This window comes from Castor canadensis, chromosome 9, assembly GCF_047511655.1.
Source record: "Castor canadensis chromosome 9, mCasCan1.hap1v2, whole genome shotgun sequence".
NCBI classification, from domain to species: domain Eukaryota; kingdom Metazoa; phylum Chordata; class Mammalia; order Rodentia; family Castoridae; genus Castor; species Castor canadensis.
Window position 1 is genome coordinate 19920831 of NC_133394.1, and position 26946 is coordinate 19947776.

General features: G+C 34.3%; 1 protein-coding gene and 1 long non-coding RNA gene across 4 annotated transcripts in view; both read right to left on the reverse strand.

Moving 5' to 3' along the window:
- The window catches only part of Fbxw7 (F-box and WD repeat domain containing 7), a 181854-nt gene that overhangs the window by 111271 nt on the left and 43637 nt on the right, over nucleotides 1-26946 (reverse strand). The gene's annotated exons all lie outside the window — the stretch shown is intronic.
- On the reverse strand, nucleotides 5953-22022 carry LOC141410838 (uncharacterized). The gene is made up of 2 exons (XR_012435611.1): nucleotides 7039-22022; nucleotides 5953-7007 (listed from the first exon to the last, which is right to left on the reverse strand). It is a non-coding gene; the product is annotated as an uncharacterized lncRNA (long non-coding RNA).

Here is a 26946-nt window from a genome sequence, read left to right on the forward strand (position 1 = left end):
AGTATCTAAAAACAGGCATACACTTCACATTAAAAAAAACCTTTTGTAGATAAACGCTATGGAAACAAACAAGCAAAATAATGCAGTAACCTTTTACTCGCCTGCTGGAGGTACTGTCTGCTGCAGAGAATTTTAAATCCTCATCTGTAGATGCAATTGAGCTGGTATTGCCAAGAAGTCTGCCTTTTCTATGCTGCTGCTACATACGCTATTCATCGAAGAGCACATTATGTGGAAAACATCAAGTACTATCAATTTAAGTTTCTTATATGATTCAACAAAGGAACTTCTAAAATCTAGCTGCAGTTCTTCTCTGTCACATTCTCAGATCATGTCAGACACGTCAGGGAAAAAGGTCTTATTGCTGCTTATGTACTCATCCTAACAAATATGTGAGAGGGAAGCTAAGAGAGGTAATGAAAAAATTAATACATCATGCTAATGAAATATGCTAATGAAAGAATAGGTACCAAGTATTAAAACCTGATACGATTTGTATTCCCAAGAAATAAAAAAAATAAAATAAAGTTATTTTACTAGCAACTCAGCATCACCATTGTTTCTAAATAAAAACATGAAACAAAAGATCCAAAAGAACAGAATGTTTCTGAAATATCTCGACTTGCAATGCTTCATCCTCCTCAGACTCCCTCCCCTCCAACAATATCCCTTAGCTCTTAAATTAATTCTAACAAAAACTGAATGCAAGCAATGATGGCTATTTTCACTATTTATTATTTTCCTTTCATGTCAGCTAATTTAACGCACTACTAATTCTCAGGCTGTATATAGGTGGAACTTGGAAGGCAAACCAACAAAGATAAACTTTTAAAATTATCACACAAATAAGTTTAATATTGTCTATTTAAAAAGCAGTTAATATTTAATTGTATCTGCTATAGATGTTTTAAAAATAGAGAAAACATTTGATCACTAATGACAAACATCATAATTACTTCTTCAATAAACTAAACTACATTTTAACATTGCTTGACACCTTAGCTAAAACTAACTAAAAGGTCAAAAACTTCCTTTAAAAAGTTTTACAATCTATTCATATTGAATTAATTTCCACTTCTTTAAGAAACAAGTAAATCATTCTGTTGAATGACAGTTCAAACAATGTGAAATCATGCTTATCGATCAGGCACAAGGCCAGCCAAGGATTTGATTCTCAGCATCACAATAAATAAATAAATAGACAAATAAACAAACAAATGGTATGAAACCTACAAACAGAATTCTACAAAAGGAATTCCTCTTCAATGGCAAAATTTGTGTAAGTAAACATAAGCTAATTTCTTCAACAGTTCATGTTACCTAGTTTTTAACTCAAGTTCTTCTATTAAGTTTTCCTCAGACTACATGGCATACAATATCCTACTTGCCCGAACACACAAGTTAATATGAGAATCCAAGTATCTTCCATTAACTCAGAATTAAAAAATTTTGGCAGAAATGAAAAACAAGGCCATCTCTTTCATCCATTTTTCTGTTTGCTTGTTTCAGAAAATATGACTATTTTTTTAAATGGTACTTGTGAACACAAAATTAGCAGTGACTTTTACATGAATTTAACAGATACGTTTTAAATTTCTCATTTTTAATAGTAGAAATACTAAGAGATATAAACCATATAAAGCAAAGCTCTGTGGGGTCTTCAGTAATTTTAAAGAGTTTTAAGGGGTCCTGAAATCAAAACAAATTGATATTCACTAGAAATTTTTGCTTATATCATTAAATCAAGGCTTAGAGTATAGGTTACAAAAAACACTTCTATAATTTTAAAAGCAGTGATTTCAAAATTGCTCATTTTAGACTCTAAAATATAAATTGTTTCTGAGTTTTAACTGATGTCATTTTCAATACATGATCAAAATTATTGTCAGCTATGTTTCACAGTAGTACTAAACACTAACCTCTATTGTCTATAGACAATGATAATTGTGATGTCCACAGAGTAAAAATTTTTAGACCTAAAAAAATGCATATTCATTGAAAAAGGAAGCCCATGAAAGAGGAAAAGTGTAAGACTATGTATTTTTTAATATACAAAGAAACTGTAGGCACAGTTTCTACACGTTTTCCCTTATATACTTGCCTATATGAATTATCAGCTTGAAGTAATTTTTCCCAAGAAGAATACCATAAACCTTAAGTACAATACATCTCCAAATAGGATTTTCTTTCAGTAATAAACATATTACAGAGGGGACACGGATACACACACACACACACATTTAAGAATATGTTAACAGTAGGGAATGGTGGCATGTGCCTATGGTCTCAGCTTTGAGACTGAGGCAGCAGAATCAATTGACTCACAAGTTGGAATTCAGCCTGGATAACAGAGTGAGATGTCATTTAGAAAAACAAAGAATATATGAAAGACATTTAGGGAAGTGCAGTATAATAACTTAATTACTTTACAGTAATTTCTGTTGCTAAGTATGAGTTTAATAAAGTCTTCATAGACAAAAACAGGAGAGAAGTGACTCCTAAATTCTTATGTATTAGCCCACATTTTTCCTACAGAGTTAATATTCAAAGTTCTCCCTCATTCATTCTATGCTTAGCCACGCTCCAAGTCCTTGGTATTCTAGAGCTCTAATTCCTATTCATTCACTCATTAAAATATTTATTATCTACCCTATGCTATGCAAGTATGGGTAATGTAGCAATACACAAAACAGACAAAAATCTCACCTGCCTTCTTCATTTCAGGGGGGAAGACACACAACAAACTTTTACTTCCAAAGAGAAAATTTTTTAAATAAAAATTTTCATTTGTGTGTGTGTAGAAAGGAATATAATAAACCCATATATATCATATATATATATATCATATATATATATATATATATCATCTATTTTCTACAATTCCTCAAGATATTGTAATATTGCTTTGTCTATCTTTTATTCTTTTTATCCCTATTTTAAACAAGTCCCACACATCTATCAGTACCTTTCTGCCCACATGCATCATTAGGCACCATTAATAATTTAGCCAGTGCCTTTCATATTAACAGAATCACTACATGCACTCATCCAAGTAACTACATTTCTATGGTTTTAACTATAAGTGAACATTTAATTTTTCCATATTGCCTCAAAAATATCTCTGCTAAGGACTGCACTTCCTTGGAATGAGGATGCTGGGCTATGCAAGGTCGTTCTTGCCACTGCCTGCCTTAGCAGAGAAGCAATGGGACTTGCTGCCTGTGGCCCAAGGGTTCTGGTTTTGTGTTCATTGTTGTTGCTGTGGCCATTAGGAATTAGGGAATGGGCAGTCATTTACTGAAAAGTGAATTCCCAGTGCGTTTGATCCTCCAGGGTTTTTGAGACAGTATTAAAATGTTGAAAATGGAGATTATGAATGGCACCAGGCTTGGCACTGCCATTCTCTTACTTTCCTTTAAGCATGTTGTTTCCAACCCAGAATGAGTATTCTATCATTGTTTTCTACACTGCCCATTCAAACAGTAGGCAAACCGGGGCTACTGATGTAATCTCCCAGGCCCAGTGCTAAAGTTCAGGTAAACTAGGGTAGAGCAGATTAGGAATGTTTTCCTCTTTGATAGGCAGGACGAGGCCTTAGGATCAGAAGTGATGTCTTCATGGAGGCAGCCCAAGCACAATAGTGGCTTTGAAAGTGTGGTCCCCCAAGCAGTAGCATCATCTTAGGAACTTGCTAAAGATACACATTCTTGGGCTTGCCACCAGTGCCATGGTCTGGAAAGTGCCACTGAAGATTCCTACTGTGACAAGCTATAATCTTGTGTGTCAGGACTCAACCCTTAGCCCTGGGTGTGCCTCCTCGCCTTGCCTTGGAATTCTGACATGAGAAGGTGAAATTTCTTCATGGTTTTTGTTGCTGTTAATGGCATAATTGCTATGATGGCCAATATGTAAGCGTTACTATGAACACATATTTATATACCATGCTACATAGTGACATATTCAAAGGTTCTTATGCCTATTTGTAAAGTTGTCTGCATCAGACATTTAAATATTTCAGCCTAAATTTTCTAAGCGGTATTCTGAATAAATTTTTTAAATCTAACAAAAAAAATTTCTGCTAGTTAAACTTCATCTAAATAGAATCCAAAGGAGAACCACTCTTAGTATATGCCTATTATCTTCCTAACTCTCCTGTTCTTCACAAATTCCCACGTCACTGACCTATAGAAACACATTCAGTGTCATATACTGCAACTGTTTGTGTGCTTCTTCACTGTGTTACTTACCTTATACCCCAATCGCCCATATTTCCTACAACTTAAACAGAATACAAACAATATAATTAGCAGATATAGGAATTCTAACTCCAGAGAGCCAAATAGCAATTTAAGTCTCTGGTAATTTTTAAACAACTGCTGAAAGGAATCTGAAAATTGTAACATGGTGCAATTACTCTGAAAAAGACAGAAGAGGAAACTAAAAATTCCATTCTAAATTGCAATAAATTTTACTTTAAGTACTGAATTTTAATTTGCTGATAGTTAAAAACATAGTAATGACTATTCTTTTCTATGCCTCCCTCAAAAAAAAAAAAAAACAGCAAGCAAACAAGAAGCCTGGACTACAGAAGAAAATGATTTGAAGAATGGGGTAAAGACTAAATGCAGGATGTTTGTAAGCTGCATCTACAATAAGTATTACCAAAAGTTACCATTTAAAATTATTCTAACAAACAATGCAATTCCAGTTTTCAAATGATTTTCTTCAATAAGCATACCCACCAATAAAGCTAATGTGTTTTGCTAAATAACTATTTTTGTTAAAAACTCACCTTTTAAAACTTTTGAAAAAGAGAAATTCAGAATTTTAAAACAAATTACTTTTTTTACACATGCACTTATTCAAAAGGAAGTTGCAAAAAGTATTTAGTAATGATGGTATCTCAAGAATAAGTTTATGGGGCTGGCGGGGTTAGCTCATTGGTAGACTGTCTAGGATGTGTGAAACCCTGGATTTGATCCCGAATACCAAAGAGAGAGAGAAGAGACAGGGGGAGGGACGGAGGGAGGGAATGTAGTCTACCAAGATGCTTGGTCTAAGTAATACTGATTTTATTAAAATATAAATTTAATTATATAAAAATATAAATCTTTCAGTAAATTCAAACTGCTGCATGCAAATGTAGAGCATAATAGTAAATTTATACACAAATGACTGCAATTACACCAAGGCAAGACAAAATAATGAAACTCTAGGATAGAACTTAGGTAAGCTTTCTGTTACTAGTTAACAAGGATCTCTTTTATTTCAATTTCTAGTAACATGTTCTTCATTTCCTTGGAGCTTTCACCAGCAGCAACACCTCTAATACTGTCATTTCCATGAACATTCTGTCTATGAGGATTCAAATAATCCTCTAAGAAAATACAGGCTTTCTTTACTATGCTCCTTATTTCCTCCTGAGACTGCATCACCAGCATCTTTAACATCCATATTTCTGCCAACATCCATTTTTGATGATTTAGACATTCTCTAATACAGTATGGGTTTTCCCTGCTGTGTTCCTCACTTTTCTTCTGAGGTCTCACCAGCAAAGCCTTTGACATCTCAATTTCTACCACATTCAAGGCAATTTATACTGTTTGTCTCATATTCTTCAAAATTCTACCTGCTTCTAACCATTCTACAGTTTCAAAACCATACTGCATTTGTAGGTATTTGGTATAGCAGCACTCGACTTATAAATTCATAACAGTATTAGCTTTCTATGGCTGGCTATACCACAAGCTTGTTGGCATAGAATAACAAAATTTTACATTTCAATTTTTGAGATCAGAAATCCAAACCATTTTTGCTGAGCTAAATCCAAGGTGTAGGCAGGCCAGTATTCTTTCCAGAAGCTCAAGAAGTTAATGTTTCCTTACCTGTTCTAGTTTTTAGAAAGCTTACTAAATTCCTTGGTTCATGGCCCTGTCCTCCTTCAAAGCACATCATTCCAATCTCCATCAGTCTCTCATTTCTTTCTCTCTCCTAATAGTTTTTATCTCCTTCACATAAGGACTTTGTGAATATACCTGGGCTCGCCTGAATAATCCAGGATAATCTACCCATCTCAATATCCTTATCTTAATCACATATTCAGAGTTCCTTCAACCATATAAGGTAAAATATACATAGCTTTTTAGAAATTACCATGTGGGCATCTTACATAGGCCACTATTTAGCCTGCCAAAATACAAAAGCATGAAATGTAAAAAGAAAATTTATATATATAAATGTTTATATATATAAACTTCATCAAAATAATGCAAGATTTTTCAACTTCAAAAGACAGCAGTAACAAATGAAAAGGCAAGCCACAAACAAAATTTTGCTATCAGTTGTCTAAAGGGCTTGTGATAAAAAATACAGGAAACTCCTAATTTGATGTTTAAAATATGCTTTCTAAGCAGGCTGACAAACTAGACTTACTAGTGAGGAGGTATATCTCTTAGGGAATATCTTCCCTTGCTTTTTGATATTCTTAACTCTTAAGATGTAGAAGATATATATGAACTTAATCAACTAAAAAGAATGACCAAGATGTGCATGATTCAGCACATCAGAGACATGACTAAGAAGTGAAAATATCTAGACTCTAGGTCAGACACTTTTCACTAAGCAATATTATATTAGGTAATCCACCATGATATACACAACCATTTGCTCAAACTGAAAAAAAGGAGAGAATAATCCTATCAGGCTGGATAGCGCCTATAGTCCCATTTCTACTTTTAGAGAATCAAACAATATGACACAAATATGAAATTCCCTTGTGTATTAGCTCTTTTAAAAGTAAACATATTTCTAAGTTGGAAGAACAGCATGCATTATGGAAATGACAAGATGCTAGGAAAAAAAAATGAACTTATGCTAGTAAACCAACCCAACTATGTTCCATTTGCTACACCACTTTGTTGGGCCACAGCAAAGTTTTAACACATGATCAGAGACAGATAAGCCAATCAACCCTTTTCACTTTTTAACACAGATGAAAGTTAACACACCTTGCTAGCCACAGTATCAGCCCTCACACACCTTGCTAGCCACAATTATAATGTGGCCAAACTGATGAGATGCAGCTTATAGAAATGAGGATCTAGTTACTTGCTCTTAGCATATTCACTCCAAAATAATGAAATATCCCCAAATGAGAAGTGAAGGTCCCTGACTAGGAAAGTCACGTTCTCTGTTATATCTAAGTTACTAGCCAAAGAGTATAGCAAACTCAAGTAATACAACTTTACTACCTGTACCAGCCCTCAATCTATCTCTAGTGCTGCAACAGAAATACTTAAACCAGAGGATGACATCAATATTATATTTTCAAAATCATCATACTTGTGCTTTTTCCAATCAAAGTGATTCAGTAAATAGAGCCAATTTGTATACTAGCTTCTGCCTAGTACACAAGATTGTGTAAATACACCACCTCATTAAGGCAAAAAAGTACAGTTCACTTTTCAAAGCTTCAGCTGCACATGGTCAAACACATTCTGAAGACAGTAAGTGGAAAATTCCAGAAACAATCCATAACTACACATTGTTCTGAGTAGCACCATGAAATCTGTGTTACACTATCCCACCAGGAGAGGTAAATCATTCCTTTTTCCAGCATTGCCAGGGTGTATGAACCACCAATCTGCTATTCACTTCTAACCATCTTGGATATCAGATCCACTGCCAATATATTGATATTCCACTGCTAATGTCCAAGTAACCCTTACTTAACTTAATAAAGGGAGCAAAGTTCAAGAGTGGTGGTACTGGCAATTTGGATATGACAAAGAGAAGCTGTAAAGTGCTTCCTTTCAGTGAAAAGGTGAAAGTTCTTAATAAGCTAAGATCTATGAGAAGTTATTTTTATTAATCCTCTACTGTGTCGAATTTATAAAACAAATTTTATCATTGGTACGTATGTTGCTAAAGTTTGCTTTGGAGTGTCCCCCAAAGGTCCATCTGCTGAAGGTTTAGTTCCCAGCCTTTGGCCCTGGGAGGTAGCAAAACCTTTAGAAGATGGGAATAGTGGAAGGAAATTAAGTTATTGGGAGCGTGCCCTTGAGGGGAATATTGGGACCCTGCTCTATTTTCTGCTTCTTGGCCATGATAAGATAATCAGCTTTGCAACACCACATACACCTTACCATAATGTTCTGCCTTGCCTCAGGCACAAAAGCAATGGGGCAAACTGACCATGGACTGAAACCGTGAGCCAAAATAAATCTTTCCTTCTAGTAACTTGATTATCTCAGACTTTTGTCCCAGCAACAAAAAGCTAACTAACACATGTATGTAAGGGGAAAAAGAAAAAAAAAAAAGCATAGCATATATAGTATCAGCCATAAAAGGGACTACTATACTACAGTACCATAGTCAAATCAGCTACAACAGCCAAAACACATAAAGAACAAACCCCATCGACATTTCTAAGACTTTTTATTGACAGTATTCATTCATCCACCCTGGTGGTCAATGGGAAATCCTATTACAAGCTGACTATCTTAACATTCACATAGCAGTGATTTCAAAACTGGTATGGGAGGGGAGGGGCTTCAGGATCAAACAGCATAGCCAATACTACAATAAATACATCAATTTTCTTTGTACTATAATCTACAAAAAGTAATGCTCTATTTATCTCTAACAATCTTTACTGACTACTCATGGACTATAATAGGTATCATAAGGGAAGGGAGGTAACTTCTTCTGCAGCTATAAAATGAAGAATAGTAATGGTTTTAATAGGTATTGGGGGAGGGGGAAGAAAAGAATCTAGGAAGAAAACAACATACAACACTGATGTATGTGTTTCTAAAAGTCAAAGGTCATTAAAATGTAAACTCACCAATGGCATGTCATCGTGTAATAACTGAAATTCATACTGAAAACCTTATGGAATCAAAAAAAAAAAAAAAAAAAAAAAACCACCCTAGTCATGCTACATTTAAAAGCAAAGTATGTGCTAGATTACTGAAATAGTTATAGTTTAAAACATACACTGTTTTACTATTCTGAACCTATTCTATGGAATTTATGTTTCATTATAAGATTTTTCATTATATCAGAGCTAGAACTGTTAACTGCTGTAACAAGTGGATTCAGAGAAGTCAAAAAATCCTCAAAACCAAGAACCTGGAGGAAAAATAAAGATGTCCTGTATGCACTCTGAATTAAAGTACTAAGTCGTCTATTAACTACAACTGCACTCAAGTAAAAATACTAAATAATAATACAAAATGCTTACTTTATGCCTAACAACAGTATAAGATAGGTAATCTTTTCTCCCAAAAGAATTCTTTTCAAATGAAGACATAAATGGAATACCAATATTTACTCTACAGTAGTAAAATTATTTCATGAGTTCAAATTAATTTTATGCACATAAATGGAATTAACAAAAACAACATAGCTGTCTATAAATATAGAAACATGTATTCATGAGTTTTTGAGAGATTCAACAATTTATTCCTAAATTGTGCTGGCTGAACCATATCAAGACAATACTGATTTGATTTATAAAGACAAGTAGTTGAATTATAAAGCCCTAGGGGATATTCTGAAATTTTTGACCCAAAACTAAATCACTAAGTTCTAACAACTGTTAGCATTCCTTTTTTTGTAAATGTTTAAAACTAGAAATACTTAAAAACTTTTAAGTATTAAAATTATCTAAACAACAATATGCTCAAGGAGACATCTATATTGATTCATTAGTTACACAAATTAAATTACTGACAAAGAAAAGGAACATAGAACCTGTAAGTACATCTGACCCTTGTATACACTTAACTGAGCTCACATCCACTTCTTCCATAACCTATAAAGTAGTCACTCTTACAACTTCACATGAGAGAATAGAGGTGTTCCTCGACCTATGTTGGGGTTACATCCCCATAAACCATCATAAACTGTAACTCTCATAAGTGAAAAATGCATTCAACACAGATAGCCTACCAAATAGCATAGCTTAGCAACATGGTAGTCTGTAGAGTATAGGTTGTTTGTCCTTGCTAAAGCATGGCTAACTGGGAACTGAGGCTCACTGTCCCTGTCTACTGTCAATGGAGAGTGTAGCAGTATGTCACTAACCTGGGAAAAGATCAAAATTTGAAAGATGGTTTTTCTTGAATGAACATCAATCAAACCATTGTAAAGTATAAAAATCATTACATTAAACCATCATAAATCAGGGACTGTCTGTGTACCCAGTGGGAAATTTTTTGTAAAACAAGCAAACAAACAACAACAAAAATAGTGAGTTACAAACCTGAACTGAAAACACTGAAAGAGAAAAGCAGCTCCTGACAGCCACACTCACCCAGGCCTTGGTATTGCTGTACTGAACATAAACAATTTCACAGAACATCAGTATCAGACAAAGCCATGTTATGACAAGGATAGTTCAAGACAAAAACAAGACCACTTGTAATCATGTCTGAATACAGAGAAAGCATACTACTTAAGTTGCAAAGTATCAAACATGACCCCATACAGAGATAAGTAATATGAATGACTGCTGCTTCTGGAACAATTGACTTTAGTCTTATTCTATTCTGTTTCCCTACAGACAAGATTTACCAAGCTATCAAATTATGCAATTGTTCCTGCTTTCTGACAGTACCCAAACCCTGCTGCCTTGGACTATCACCAAAATCACTGACCAAAGTTTAAATCTTTTAGGTCTTTTCTAGTGAACTCTTACTGAGACATTATATGGCTTTGCATAATATGTTTTTTACTTTGGTGCAATCAGTGATAAACCCTAACTGTCCAACTACAAGTGTCTTGTGGGTAGTCTTTGCTTCAGGAAAATGATCTACAAAACCTACCTTAACAATACAAGTTAAGTGGTATTACTGGTAGTATCTAACACTTTAAAACTTCAAAACCCATGAGTGTTTTTTAATTAATACTTTTAAATAGAGTAAGCATTAAACCTCAGTGTAACAATTGATTTAAGCAATAATCATCAATGAATAATAAACACCTTGGGTAAAAGCTAGGTAGGAAACTATATTCACATGGTTTAAATTGAAGCACGGATAGTCCCCCACTTAAGATGGTTTGACATGATATTCTAATTTTACAATGGTGTAAAAGCAATATTCATTCAAGAGAAACCATACTTTGAATTTTTCTCAAGTTAGTGATACACTGCTACTCTCTGTTGACAATATGTAAGGACAGGCAGCCTCAAATCAGTCAGTCATGCTGTTACCCTGATAAATTACAAAGAAGTATCTTTACAGTGCAGAAATTTGTCACCACCTTCAGCAAATGATCAAACTTTGTATCAAAAATAATAAGCCAAGAGCTGGGTATGTGGCTCAGTTGTAGAGCACTTACCTACCAATTCAATCCTCAATACCACAAAAAAAGAAGAAAAGTATCAACAAAAAAACCAAGACTGACACTCTATAATTCCAAATGTGATACACTGAAAATACATAATTATCATTATCACCAATGTTGTAATCTTGCCAAGAAATGTTTAATCTGAATCCAATCAGAAAGAAATAGAAAAATTGTTCATGTGGGATCTTCTATAAAGCAAATGGCCCAGACTCTTCAAAAAGTTGGTGCCATAAAATACACAACAAAAGTGAGGGGAGTTTCAGATTAACTGAGACTATAGAAGTATGGTAGCCAAACACAATGAGTAATACTGCCTGGGTCCTGGACTGGGCAGGCAGGGGTTGAGGATAAGGATTCTGAAAGGCTTTTGACAGCCATTTGGAAATTATGAAAATGGACTGCGTTATCACATTTTTGTCAAATTAAGGCTAATTTTCATAAGTATAAAATGGTATTGTGATTATATGTGGAAAAATTCTTATGTCATGCATACTCAGTATTGATCCATGAAGTGTCAGGATGTCTTAATTTATAGTCTAATTATTTAGCCAAGAGTTTGTATGTGTAAATTAGATATACATATTGATATGAACAGAAATAGAGTAAAAGAAAATGTGACAAAATGTTAACAATTAGTGAGTCTAGGTGAAATCTAAGAAATGTTCATTATAATTCTCACAACTGTAGGTTTGAAACTTAAATAAAAGGAGAAATAATGGCAATAGACATTAACATTTTTTAAATCTAAAAACCTTTAATTTATAAAATTTGTATATTTGGCTTCCACTGAAGCAATACAGAAATAATATAACAAAGACCATAAATAATTTTAACTGGATACACACTGGGATTAAAATAATAACCAGATAAATTTTTTTAAGTTTTAGCATAAAACAATGGAAATATATAAGTAGGTCAATTCACAGAACAAACACTTACAAAAAGCCAAAAACCTACAAAAAGACATTCGCCCTCCCTAGTAACAAAGGAAACACAATCAAAAGGAATTTATACTCAAGCAGGCCGAGATGCTGGATGCAGTGGTTTATACCTGTAATCTTAACTACTCTGGAGGAAATTAGGACAGCAGTTAGGGGCGCGCCTGGGGCTCCATTTTAAACAACAAAAAGCTGAGCATGGAGCATGCACTTGTCATTCCTCTAAGTAAGAAGCATAAACAAGAGGATCACAGTCCAGGCTGGCCCAGTTACAATTGCAAGACCCTATTCAAAAAGTTACTGCAGTCAAAAGGGCTGAAGGCATGGCTCAAGTGGTAGAGAACCTATCTAGCAAGAGCAAGGCCCTGAGTTCAAACCTTCAAACCCCAGTACTGCCAAAAAAGAAAAAGAAAAAAATTAAAAAGACATGTACTTAATAAAGCAATGGGAAAATTTACTAACTCCATATGTAGAATTATAAAAACATATTTTGACCTACATGTAATCTGCACAAAATTAAAATCTGTAAGATTCTCAAAATATATTCTCTCTTTTCAGGAAAGCTGAAATGAATTCTTGTATGACCTGGCCTTACTCTATTTTTTTAAATTTTTTTTTTTTGGGGGGGATACCAGTACTGAGTTTGAACTCAGGGCTTCACACTTGCTAGCAGGTGCTCTACATTTTGAGCCACTCTGTCAGAAGTTTTTTTGTGTTGGTTATTTTCAAGATAGAATCATGCAAACTATTTGCTCAAATTAGCTTTAAACCCTGATTCTCCTGGTGTCTGCCTCCCAAATAGCTGGGATTACAGGTGTGAGCCACCGGCACCCGGCTACCTGGTATTACTCTTAATCTAAAAGACAATGATTTCTTAAAGGTATAAAGCCAAATATGCAATAAGCTAAACTGTTAAAGAGCCCCCTCCTTCTCCAACCCAAAAAAACTCACCATGAATTCACAAGACTAGTATCGATAAACTAATCACATACAAATAACATTTTTATTGTAACACATGGGATCAAACTTAAGGCTTTACTGAAAACAATTAGCAGAGGAACTGAAGCACAAATACAAGAATAATTGCTCCCTTTGGGCTTAGGCTGTCAAATACACAAAAAGTCAATGCTTTTTAACGGTCCTGAGATAATTACAATCTTGTCACAGACCTAGACTGTCAATGAATATTTATTTTAAAATAAATTTGTAATTCATACAAAAAGTGAAACAAAAGGAAAATACAGATAAACTGAAATTCATCAAAATTAAAAACTTCTATGCTTCAAATGACACCATCAAGAAAGTAAAGCAAAGGGTCAAGTGTGGTAGTTCACAGCTATAATCCCAGCTACTTGGGAGGTGGAGAATGAGAGGATCATGGTTTCAGTCTACCATCTCAACAAATAAGCTAGATGTGGTGGCAGACATCAGTGAAGCAGAAGGCCATAGGTAGGAGGATACTGGTCCAAGGCTGGCCCCCAAGGAAAAAAACCACAGACCCTATCCAAAAAAACAACCAAAGGAGAAAAGGACTGGGGGTACAGCTCAGTGGTAGAGTACCTACCTATCAAGCCTAAGGTCTTCACTTTAAACCCCAATACCACCAACAAAAAGAAGTAAAGCAATAATCCACAGGAGAAAATATTTCTAACTCATATTTTGATAAGAGTATGGTACCTACAATAAAGAATGCTTACAGCTCAATATTAAAAAGACAACACAATTTTAAAACTAGGCAGAGTTTGAACAAATATTTCTCCAAAAAAAGACAAATAAATGGTTAATAAGCACATGAAATGATGCCTCTCATCAGTCACTAGCAAAATTAAAAAGCAAAACTATAATGAGGTACCACCTCACACCAACTAGGATGACTAACATAAATTAATTGTCCTTGAAGATGTGAAGAAATTGGATCCCTCACGCTTTGCTGGTGAGATTGTTAAATGGTACTACCATTTTGACAGTTCCTCAAAGAAGTACACAAAGAATTACATTATTCAGCAATTCTACCCCATTCACATATATTCAAAAGAAATGAAACATGTTCATCTAAAAACATGAACAGCAGCAGAAACATTCCTAATAGCAAAAAAAGAAAAACACCCAAAAGGTAGATACAATCTATATGAAGAATGAATAAACATGGTGTAGGGTAGAATATTAGGTAGTCATAAAAATGAATGAGCTAGTGATACATGTTACTCCCTGACAGTATGATGCTAAATGAAAGAAATCAGACACAAAAGAACAATTATATGTGGCACCATTTTTATAAAATGCTGGAATAAGCAAGTCCATACAAATGAAAGTCTATTAGTGGTTGCTTAGGACTTGGAAGGAGGGTGTGTAGTGGGGTGGGGGGCAGAAGAAAGTGATGAAGCACCCTAAGTAACAATGCACAACTGTGAAGACAGTAAGCCCCATTAGATACAAATCTATTACATGCACTTTGAGCCAAGTGTGGCCAAAAAAATTAAAGAAATTTCAAAAACAAAAATTTTAAATTCACACACAAACATTACACAGCCCAGCTAATGCAGAGCTCTCAGTCAGTCTCATGTTAGGATCAGTTGTGCTTAAATCATTGTGTGTGATCTGCTGGCTCCTGCCCTTAACTTTGTGAAAATCTGCCTCCAAAAAAAGCAAATGGTGCCCAAAAGCAAGGTAAAAGGGTAATCCTCCCAAGTCAAAAAGGGCACACTGTACTTAATTTAAATGATAACATGAAAATTTCAGATTTACTGGAAGGCGGCATGTCTTTAGCAGAAGCTGGGTGGCATCATGGGAAAATGAACCATGTATCGGCAGTATTGAGATAAAGAGCATGAAGTAAGATTAGCTTTGGTGGGGGGTGGGGGAGTAAGGACCCAATCATTGTATGCACATATGAATAAAAGGAAAAAAAAAAGATTAGCTTTGGTGAGCAGTATTAATGTGCACAACAGTAATTTTGCAACAGTAATGCAGCCTGCTCCATGCATTCAAGTTATGGACACTCAGACCTCCTGTAAGTACAGTACAGATAATCTGAGTAACTTTTTGAAGTAGTGAACGCTATGCATCCTGAGCATTCGGTGCTTTTCCTCAATGGCAGTCTGCTTTAACCACTCATCCACGGACACCAAGGGTCTAGTACATATAAAATATCGTTGAATTATACACTAAGGGATAAATATATATATCAATGGGGGCAAATGACAGCAAGTTACTCTTTTCTATTTAATACATCTCCAAAAGCCGGTTACATTTTAAAGTAAGATCTTTTGCTATGTCATTTGCTACTAAAAATGTTACCCTTATTATTAATATATACTAAATAGGATAGTATATCTTTTAGTTGAATATTTATTGTTTCAAACACATTAAACAGTATAATAAGAGTATTTTTGTGTACCTAGAAAATCTCCCTTAGGGCTGGTGAGTAGCCCAAGTAGCAGAGCGCCTGCCTAGCAAGTGTGAGGCCCTGAGTTCAAACCCTAGTGCTGCCAAAAAAAAATAAAGAAAAAGAACAAAGAAAATCTCCTTCAGCAAATTAAATAAACCTAACAACTTTTAAAAATCTTTTACTAAATATTTAACACAACCACAAAGTACAGTATGACACGTGCTTATCAGGTGTCTCAAAACTTTACTCCCCTTTTACCACTTTAAATTTGTCATAATTGATTAACAGAAACTTTGTTAGATCTATATAATCACTATAATACACAAATCTAAAATACTAAAGTAGTTGAATAAAACACATTCTGAGATTAATTCACCCACCTGTACTCAAACATTTAAAGCAACAGCATACCTAGCAAAAACTTAAGTTTATGAAATTCTTTTTTTCGGGGGGTAAGCAGTGCTGGGGGTTTCAAAGTGAGGGCACGTGCTTGCAAGGCAGGCATTCTACCATTTGAGCCACATCTCTAGTCCAAAGTTTATGAAATTCTTAATTGGAGGTGCCCACAAAATTTTTCATATGTTAATTTTTGAACAGAGACACTAGGATAATCCAGATAGGAAACAGCACAGAGCCTGAGCACAGTAATGTTGTCTATGCTGACATGTTACATCAAGCAAGACCAATATAAGGAGTCACGCAACAGATGGCAAAAGAAGCAGCTCCTACAAGCTTTGGCAACTAACAGAAAACTACTACAAAATCTCAGGTAGAGAAAATCCTGGTTAATTCACAAATTAATTACCATTTGCACCTACTAACACAACTTCTTTCTACGACCTCTTACTATTTAGACTCCACACTAAAAATATTTTCTGGACACAATGGGTACGAGAGATCAGAAGGGCATCGGAATAGACATAAAGAAATTCTACCACCTAAGAAAAAATAAATATAATTTATAACTGTAATTTACACTTACTATTGTAAATGTCAATCATGTAGTATATGTGGAAATTAAGTAACATATAAAAAGCACATAGAGAATAAGTACTTACCAAGTATTTAGATAGCCTTTTAAAAATCTCAATGGTTCAGACTCAATAAATAATTTAAAACAAATAGAAAGAAATAATTTTTAAACTTAAGTTACTTACAACTACTCTGTAAAATCTACCCAAGAATTCCATTTAATATGAGGGTTATCTGTTCATGTTTAATCAAAAGCATAATTAAAACTTTAGCATACAATAAATTTAAAATACTTTTCATAATCATAAAAATAATCTGTCTATGCAATATGGATAAATTAACACATTATCAAAACATTGGCAGTGTTTAAATTAGACCACAGAAGAAGTCCATCACCAATCAAACTTAAAAAAATATAGATGAAAACAACAAAAATACAGACCAAGTGCTGATGGCTCACTCCTGTAAAACTAGCTAATTGGGAGGTTGAGATCAGGAGAATCTCAGTTCGAGGCCAGCACAGACAAATTGCTCCTGAGACCCCCATTCCCAAATTAACCACAGCAAAATGGATGGAGGTGTCGCCTAAGTAGTAAAGAGCTTGCTTTGCCAGTGCAAACCCATGAGTTTAAACTCCAGTCCCACCAAAAACAACTACAAAATAGTAATGAACTCTTAGAGCAGCATTCATAGGTTTAATGCTTCCTGATAATCAGTACACAATGTCATTATTTTCACATCCACTTATCTAATTGCTGCCATTTAAGTAGCACCTAAACAATCTAACTACCGGGTCTACAGACTTAAAGTAGACCCAAGCGTACAGCACCTGCCACCCAAATTCACAGACCTGAGTTCAAACTCCAGTACCACCACCAAAACCACACCCCCAAAAAAAACTCCTCTTAAAGAATCACAATAACAATGATAACATAAAATCTTACCACTCTAGAAACTGCACTACTACAGTAGTTTTATTTATTTATGTAAAAATAAAATGCTTTCTTATGAGTAAGCCATACCCATAGATTTTCTATGAGTACTTCTGCTAAAATCAAAACCAAGTAAGTAACACCCATCTACAGGCCACAGGGGGAAAAAAAGAAGGCATAATAGAGACCTAAACATAAAATTTGAAGTACCTAGAAGATGACAGAAAAACTGTCACAGTTTTGATCTCGGCAAAGATTTCTTAAACCTGTTTAAGAAAAACAAAACAAACTGAATTTTATTACAATTAGGAAATTTTATTTTTAAAACTGCAAATGCATGTTACAGAGTAGGAGAAAATATGTACAATGCACATGTGCAACAAAAGGCTCATACCAAAATATATTTATATAATATATTCCAATAAAAGAGGACACCTCAATTTTTAAGACAACCTAACAATCAAACAAAACTTCAAACAGATCATTAGAAAATACACTAACATCACTAGGCATTTAAGAAAATGCAGATTACCATCGCAGGGGGTATTATTACCTACCAAAATGACTAATTTTTATCTAAAACCCAGACACTATCAAATGTAAGCAAGAATACAGCAATGGGCATTCTCACACACTGGGGGTTAGAAGCGTAAAATGTTATGAGTATGGGAGGATCTACGAAAGGGGAAAAATGCAAATTCCCACTAAACAATTCTTCTAGATATACCCTCAACAGAAATGTGTGCATACATGCACAGAAAGATATGCACAAGAATTATTACAGCAACATTTTCTCTAAGAGTCAAAAATTGATTATAATTCAAACATCAAAAAAAATAAACTGCAGTATATTCACACAATGAACTGTGAGAATACAGTGAAAAATAAATCAAAATATGATGCATCAAACAAAAAAGAAATCAATGTTGTTGCAGAGAAACCAGAGCAGAAAGCACATACTGTAGGATCTATTTGTATAAATATTCAACAACAATCCAATCTTGTCTTTGAATATGAGGCCAACAGAGTAGTTCCCATTCTCGGGAAGTAGTTAACTGACCTAGACAGCACATGGGGAAGCATCAGGAGACTTGATGTCTTGATCTGGTTGAGGTTAAAAGGGTGTGTTCACTTTGTGAAGTGTATCAACACAGAAAAGTACACCTACACTTTTCTGTATGTAAATTATACTGCATTTTTAAGATTGTATTTTTTAAAAATGTGATAAACCAGGAAAGGTGGCTCACAACCGTAATCCCAGCTACTTGAGGTGAAGATTGGGAGTATCACACTTTGAGGCCAGCCTAAAAGTTAATGAGACCCCCATCTCAATCAGTAAGCCAGATGTGGTGGTTCCCGCCTATACTCTCATCTACACAAGAGGGCACAGGTAGGAAGATCACGATCCAAACCCAGCCCTAGGCAAAAACATGAGACTCTACCTGAAAAATAACTTTTAGTTATAGTAAAAGAGGAGAAAAAAAAAAAAAAAGGGTTGGTGCTTTACCTCAAATGGTAAAAGCACAAGCCCCTAAGTCAAACTCCATTGTTAGGGAAATCAAAGATGAAAAATTACTCACCAATAGAATAAGCTATGACACTAACACAAAGTATTCTAACTTATTTCTGCTGACTACATGAAGGGGATTTCAATATGGCTGGTCATTTTATGCCAGTTAAATTTAAGAACAGTTTAAATGTAAATATAAATTTTATCAGCAAAGGACTTATGATTTGCTATCACTAGTTGAGTATCCCTTATCTGAAATGCTTAGGCCCTGAAAAAGATTTCAAAGTTATTCAGAGTGTGGAATATTTGCAAACTTTTAAGAACATCCCTAACCCCAGCATCCCAATATTCAAATTTCCAGATTTCAGACTTTCAGATTGAGGATGCTCAACCTATATCGTAGAGAAAGCTTTGCATCAATGTTTGCTAACACTTTTCCTAAACAAGCTCAAGTTAAGTTTACAAATATGTAATTTTCAAACATTAAAAGCATTAGTAGCTAATGTAGACACTGATTGCAAAAGCAACCAGATGGCCAAGTTAGACATTCATAAAAACTTTAAAGCAAGTAACTCTACCCAATTGCTCAAAAAACTTATCATTTTTTAAGCAAATGTTTAAAGAGAAATATTTTGCACTTGTGTAAGAAAGGCCATGCAAGTAAAAATTCTTATATACCCAAAAATTTTGTTAATGTTCACAGTAGTACCTTTTTATTGAAAATATAAGCACAGTCCTGTTTTTCTTTTCTTTGCAATACTAGGGATTAAATTCAGGGCCTGGTGCTCACAAGCACTTATAGCACTTTGGGCCACATTCCCAAGCTTTCAAGTTTTGTTTTGTTTTGTTTTGTTTTGTTTTGTTTTGAGATAGGGTTCATCAACTTTTCGCCCAAGATGGCCTCAAACCAAGATCCTCCTATCTCTGCCTTCTCTGTAGCTGGGATAACGAAGTATACATCATCATTAGATTTGAAAACTTTGTATCAGATCTGAATAAGGACACCTCCCTTATTACTCACGAAAACCTATTTGTCTTAGACTGTTAGGTGTTTTTGTATTGTTTGGTTTTGAGTCTCTAACAAAATCCAGGAGGAAGATGTCATAAGGCCCTGAAAGGAAAGTTCCCTCAATAATTCCCAGAGCTGAGGAATTGAGGTTTCTCCTCAGGCCAGCATCCTTTAAAGAGACAACCCTCATTTGGGAGACTTGTTAAAACCGTACAGGAACTTTCCTTAGTCTTGGATGACACTGGCTATAAGAAGCAGGCCTGACAGAGATCTCCTTTCCTAACCTACTATCAGTCAGGAAATGTGCAGTTTCTGCTTGAAGATGACCAGACAACCAATCAGGGTCCCGAGACACAGGAACGCAGAAAAACTTTCAAATAACTGATTTTTTTTTTTAAAGGAGAGACTTACAAACATGAAACATGCTTCTTTAAGGTTCTTTTCTTTCTACAAGATTTATTTTCACTAAGAATAAATTAAGACTTAAAGTGACCAATATGGGCAAACTTTGATATGAGTAAAAGTTAACTGAAGAGGCACCCTAGAACAAACATGGGGAAACTCCATTCTTTAGAAGTTTGTCTTATCTTCCTAAAAAAGGTCAACTTATCAAATGTAAAGGAAACCTCCACAGAAGTTGCATTCTCAGCAAAAAATGACAAATAATAAAAGGACTAGGACCATTTTGAAGCCAACGGTGGTAACAGATCCTGTTACCAATCTACAAAGCCCACAGAATCATGTGGAATTTATTAAGGGAAAGTACCTACTTGAACAATTTCTGGTATTACTACAGATCTCAGAAAAGACTATAAGAATGTAAGTAGAACAGTCTTCTAGAATAAAAGCACAATGAATTCATCAGCAACTATACCCTGTTCATTCAGCAGTAAGTCTAATGAGGACTGTTCATGATAATAACTGTGCAAATACTGATATTTAAAAATCTAGCATCTTTACAAGTTACTAAGTTATGGTTAGGGGAGTAAGTGCTGATGTTCTCTTGCACAGTAGAGTAACTATAGATAATGATAGCATACTGTATTTTTTCAAAAAAGCTAGAAGAATTTAGAATGTTTTTCACCACAAAGAAATGATTATTGTTTGAGGGTAGATATGCTTATCTTGATGTGAACTAATTATATAATATACACATGAATCAAAACATCAGGTGGTACCCCATAAATATGTAGTTTTCTTTTGTTAAGTAAAACTTACTTTAAATTAAAATAAAATTTTTCGTTCTTTCTCTTCTGAGAAAAAAGATTTTTTAAAATCTAGCCTCTTTAAATGGTGCTTATAACTTATTTTCTTAAGAGACTTTATCACCTGTGATTTCAAGTCTAATTTTGGAAGGATAAAAGTTGAAGCTAAACTGATAAAGAATATAAAAGTTATTCAAGAGTTCTAAATACAGTAGCTTCCCCTCCCTCCTTATGGTTCAATTCACTTCCCATGGTTCCAGTTCCCTGAGGTTAACCATGGCCTTAAATTATTAAATGGAAAACTCCAGAAACAAACAACTTAAGTTTTAAATTGCAAGCCATTCTGAGTACTGTGATGAAATCTCATACTCTCCACTCCATCTGGATGTGAGTTATCCCTTTGTCCAATGTATCCATACTGTATATACCCACTGCCTCGTAATCACTTAATAGACATCTCCACTGTCAGATCAACCATCAAAATATCAGTATCACAGTGCTTTGTACAAGTAATCTCACTGTTTTGTTTTGACATTTCCAAACCTTTTTTAAAAATTCTAAATTCCTCACATTTCTTATCAATTGCCAATTTTGGTAAATACTTCTTATGAAGCCTATGGATTATCTTTCACTATCATCTTCATATTCCTTAAATCAATACACCCTCCAGCTGATTATTGTATTGAAATGACATACAATAACTACTGCATGAATTCTAACCTAGAAACATAAACTGCTATCAATCTTTGTATTGTATTGTATTGAAATGACATACAATAACTACTGCATGAATTCTAACCTAGAAACATAAACTGCTATCAATCTTGATACCTGCAACTAGTACATTCTGCAGGGGGGAAGGGAAGGGGGTGCTGAGAGAAGGAAGACATAGTGCAATTGCTTGCTGTGTGTGAGCAAAAATTGTCCTTCAAGTAACTCAGGAGTCATGTCTTCTACAGCAGCTATGTTGATATGGCTGAGTATTTGCTAGCTTCACAAATCTCAAACACTCCACAGTTCTTAACAATGGAATTCTAATTCCAAATAAAAGGTAGAAATGCAAGAGAGGCTATTTGTAAGAATATCAGCAATCATTAGAATTATCTGTGAGATCTGTTACTTTCCACCCTCTTTAAAAACATTTAAAATGCATTTGGAAATCTTATAAAGTTGAACAATGAAAATGCCTCAATGCCACTGCACTATGACCTATAAAGGATACAAGATTAGTATTTGAAAGAGGAGGTATTAAATCTGGAAAAAACTAAAACTAAAAAAAAAGCACCACAACCAACCACTATACATACATAATTTCAAGTTTTCAAATGTCATCTCAATATTATCTAGTTTTGTACTTCTTCAGAGTATTATTAAATTTGATCAGGTCATATAAGCACCTTCTGTGTTATGTTACTTGTCTTGTTGATCTCCTCTTTTTCTGTGCCCACAGCTCAGAAAACAAGCAAACTTTTAAGATTTGTTTAATTTCTATAAAGCCAAAGTTTTTCCTTTCTCTGGGACTTTTTTTTTTTTTTTTTTGGTAGTGCTGGCAAAGGGTGTTTTTCTGTTGTTGTTTTTTAAGTATAACCCAGGCTGGTCTTGAACTCATGATCCTTCTGCCTCATCCTTTTCACCTCACTGATTACTAGTATGTGCCACCACAACCAGCAATGTTTTTGTTTTTTTTTTTAATCTATAAATTTTAACAGCCGATTCTGTGTAACCTAAAATGAAACAGAAAGGACAATTATATAAGATTCCCTCTATTACCCCAAAGTGCTATGTTAAAATTCTCTCCTTATACTATTTTTCACTTATATAGCTATAATATTTCCAAATGCAGAAGATTTTTATATGTATTCAAAATGAGAGCAAAGAAATAAATGAAAATGTTACCAGTCCAATAGAAAGATTGTTCACAAATAACATCAAACAGTACTTTTTAAAAAATATTTTGCTATAATAAAATATAACATAGCATTATCATTTTAACCATGGGAGGGGGGGCAGTACTGGAGTTTGAACTCAAGGCCTCACGCTTGCTAGTCAACACTCTACCACTTGCCAGCCCCATTTTAACCATTTTTAAGTGTATAATTCTTTTCATCATCATAAAAGGAAACTATACCCATGAAACAGTAACACACACCACCACCAGCACCACCCCCAGTTATCTCTATTATATTCTCTGGCCTTATGAACTTCTGTACTCTAGGTACTTCATGTAAGCAGAGTCATAAAATATTTATTCTTTTCAATCTAGCTTATTTCACACAGCATAATGTTTTCAAGGTTCATCTTGTAGCATATACCAAAATCTCATTCCTTTTTATGGTTGAATAATGTGTATACAGCACATTTATAAGACAAGTATTACAGATACTTGGATTGTTGCCAACTTCTGAATACTGTAAATAATACAGCTAAGGACATAAGCATACAAGTTATCTCTTTGAGTTCCTGCTTTCAATTATTCAGGGGACCCATCTACATGAGAAATTGCTAGATTATATGGTCATTCTATGTTTAATTAACTTGTGAACTGTTTTCCATAGCAGCTGTATCATTTTACATTCCCATTTTCTCCACATACTAACCAATAATAGTCCAAATGGTGTCTTATAGTGCTTTTGACTTGTATTTCCCTAATGACTAATGGTATATTGAGCATCTTTTTGTACATTTATTAACCATTTTATATCCGTGGAGACATGTCTGTTCATGTTCTTTGCCCACTTTTGAATTGGGTTGTTTTTATTTTTTTAAGTTGGTGGAGAAAAATTAAAGGACTAAAATCCTCACTGAGATAACAATTTTGCTTTCATTAAATAAGACTTAAAGCAGTAATTAATAAACAACAAACAAATAAGTCGTAAATCTGATTACATACCTAGTAAATAAAAACAGAATGTAGGAATGGTAGTAGAAGTCTTTTTAAACTACTTTAGAAGAGTTACAACATAATCTTTGTGTCCATGAACAGAGACTAGCCATTTAAGAAATGCAACTGACAAATACACTAATTTCATCAGAGACTATATTAAGTACTGAAACACATTTTCAAAAACAGTCTAAGAAACATAATAATCCACTGTGTAAGACACGCAGGGGGGAGGAAGGGAAGCCTATTTCCTAAAACAATTCTACAAAAACATCTTTTTTTTTTTTTTTTTTTTAAAGACAGTGATATGTTGAGGACTCCTGATCAGTTTTCCCAGAATATCCCAGACATCCTAGATTTCTCTGGTTGCTTCCTAGAGTGTGATATGACACTTCCCCCTGTATTTTCTGGAAATAAGAGATCAATCTGGGAACCCAACTGGATTCAAGATAAACACATTAGGCAAGAATCCTGCAAATGTTCCTTCACTCCACATTACATCACAAGGGGAACGTGGTATCGGTGTACCTGTAAGAGATGACAACCTGGTACAAGCTGAAACCTACAGGTCTCTGAATTGTAATGACTTGTAGGATGATAACCATTTATACATATTCTATTACCCAGCAGTCTTTCACCCAAAGGTTCTGGCATCCATTGATGTTGGCCTAGACTGTTTCTTTGGTATTTAGAGTGCGATAATTTTTTAGCTCTAGCACGACGTCTCAGTTCCCTAGGGAAGAGTGTTCCTTCTTTTCCTTTTTTTCTCTTCCCTTCATTATGGTTTATTTTTCGATTCAAAGTTTACTAGTTGCAATTATTTTACTGATAATCAGGTTATTTCAGATTTGAAATAAACCTGGCTACAGCTTAATTTGGCTACTAGGAACTCCTTTGGTTGGTTCTAATAATGTAACAAATCCAGTCTGGAGGTGTGGCTCAAGTGGTAGAGTGCCTCCCTAGCAAGGCCAAAGCAAAGTTCAAATCCCATTACCACCAAATAAATAAATAAGTAAATTTTAATTCATTTTTAAGCACTTCCTTGTTTTCTTGCCTGCTATATATTCTCAAGACCTGGAAATATCAATTTTGCCAAGGTGCACTGTATTCTTACAGTGGGGAACTATGTAGAGATTATGGTCTGGATGTAGAGTGTAAATCATTGCTACTTGAGATTGTCCTTGCTTTCAAGCCCTTCTGGCAAAACAGACCTAAAGAGGATGAGGAAATGGATGGGTGGATGGACAGATGGACCGATACAGATATTCATGAATTCATATTGGTATTTCTAATTAATGTGACAGAATTTATGCCTTTTTTTCCTCTTACAATGAATTTTTAGGTTCCTAATAATATTAATAGGTTAGCGAAAATTCCCAGTCCTGTAAGATATGTAAAAGTTTCAAGATTACCATAAACAACAGAACTATGCTAAGTAAATAAGATCATACTCTATGAACCATTCTCTATTTTCATTAATAATGCCTTGGCGATTTTGCCATATGAGGACACAAAGACCTTATTCTTTTTAATCAGTGTTGCTCATATAATTATTTAGCCATTTCCCTCCTGGTGGACTACTGGACTGTTTGCGACATTTTCTCCTCCAAATGATGTCACAATTAACATATTTATACATACTCCTTGATTCATATTTTTGTAAAATTATTCCTATACATCCTTTGAATTATTTGTCCTTATTCATAAACCATTTTCTAATTTTGTTGATTTGTAAAAGCTCTGTATTATATTCATTAACTCTGCTACAGGTATCAAATTTTTCTACTAGTCTGATCTTGTTATAATGTCTTCTTTCAGAGAACTTTGTTCCATTTTAACTGAGTCATATGTTTCTATTATATGGTTCTTTATGTGTAAAAAACTCCTTATGCTTGTGTGTACAAGCACATATATGTATATAACTTCTTTTTTGTTTCTTATTTACTTAAACTCTTCTGGGCTCTTCATTTTGCATCTTCAGTACATGTTTTAATTACTATAGCTCTGTAGGATATTTTTCATCATAGTAAGTACCAAATACACAAAATTAAAAATCAAGGTTCTCATTAAGAGAAAAGTAAGAGCCATCAACCACTGCCTTTAAAAGAGAGATAAGTGCACTCCTTTTTGTTTAGCAGTCCAAATACAGAATACCTAATTTAAGGGGAAAGAAAGAAATTCAGCATAGATATGGCAAACAGCACTTTTTTGGGTATTACTTGGCTATACATATAAGAGGAGGGAAGGACAAACCATACCAGTAACATCCTAAAAGTTTCTGTTTGTTACAAAAAGGAAAAACTAATTGTAGAATAATTTACTTGTGGCATATATAAAATTAATCTATTCACAATGGCTAGTTTTTTTTTTAATAACTAAATGCTTGGATGCAAATTTTCCTCAGGACACGTCTTTTATGCAAAGTATAAGGTCCAACTGAATAAAAGGAACAAAGAAATCATGAATTCTAGTTAAAATTAAATATAGTAATGATATCACAAATATCAAAAGACTAAGGACTATAGTCAAAAGCTAATATCAAAATTCTGAAGATCTAAAAAAAGTGGAGATGAATTGTGCTAGTAAAGAGAGGGAGGATAAAGTTGAATGATAGAAGGGGTAAATTCAACTATAATATATTGTAAGAACTTTTATAAATGTTGCAATGTACCCCCAGAATAACAATAATAAAAAAAATTTCATGGCACTCCCTTCCCCCCAAAAAAAAGAACTGTGCTAATAATACACCTCAAACG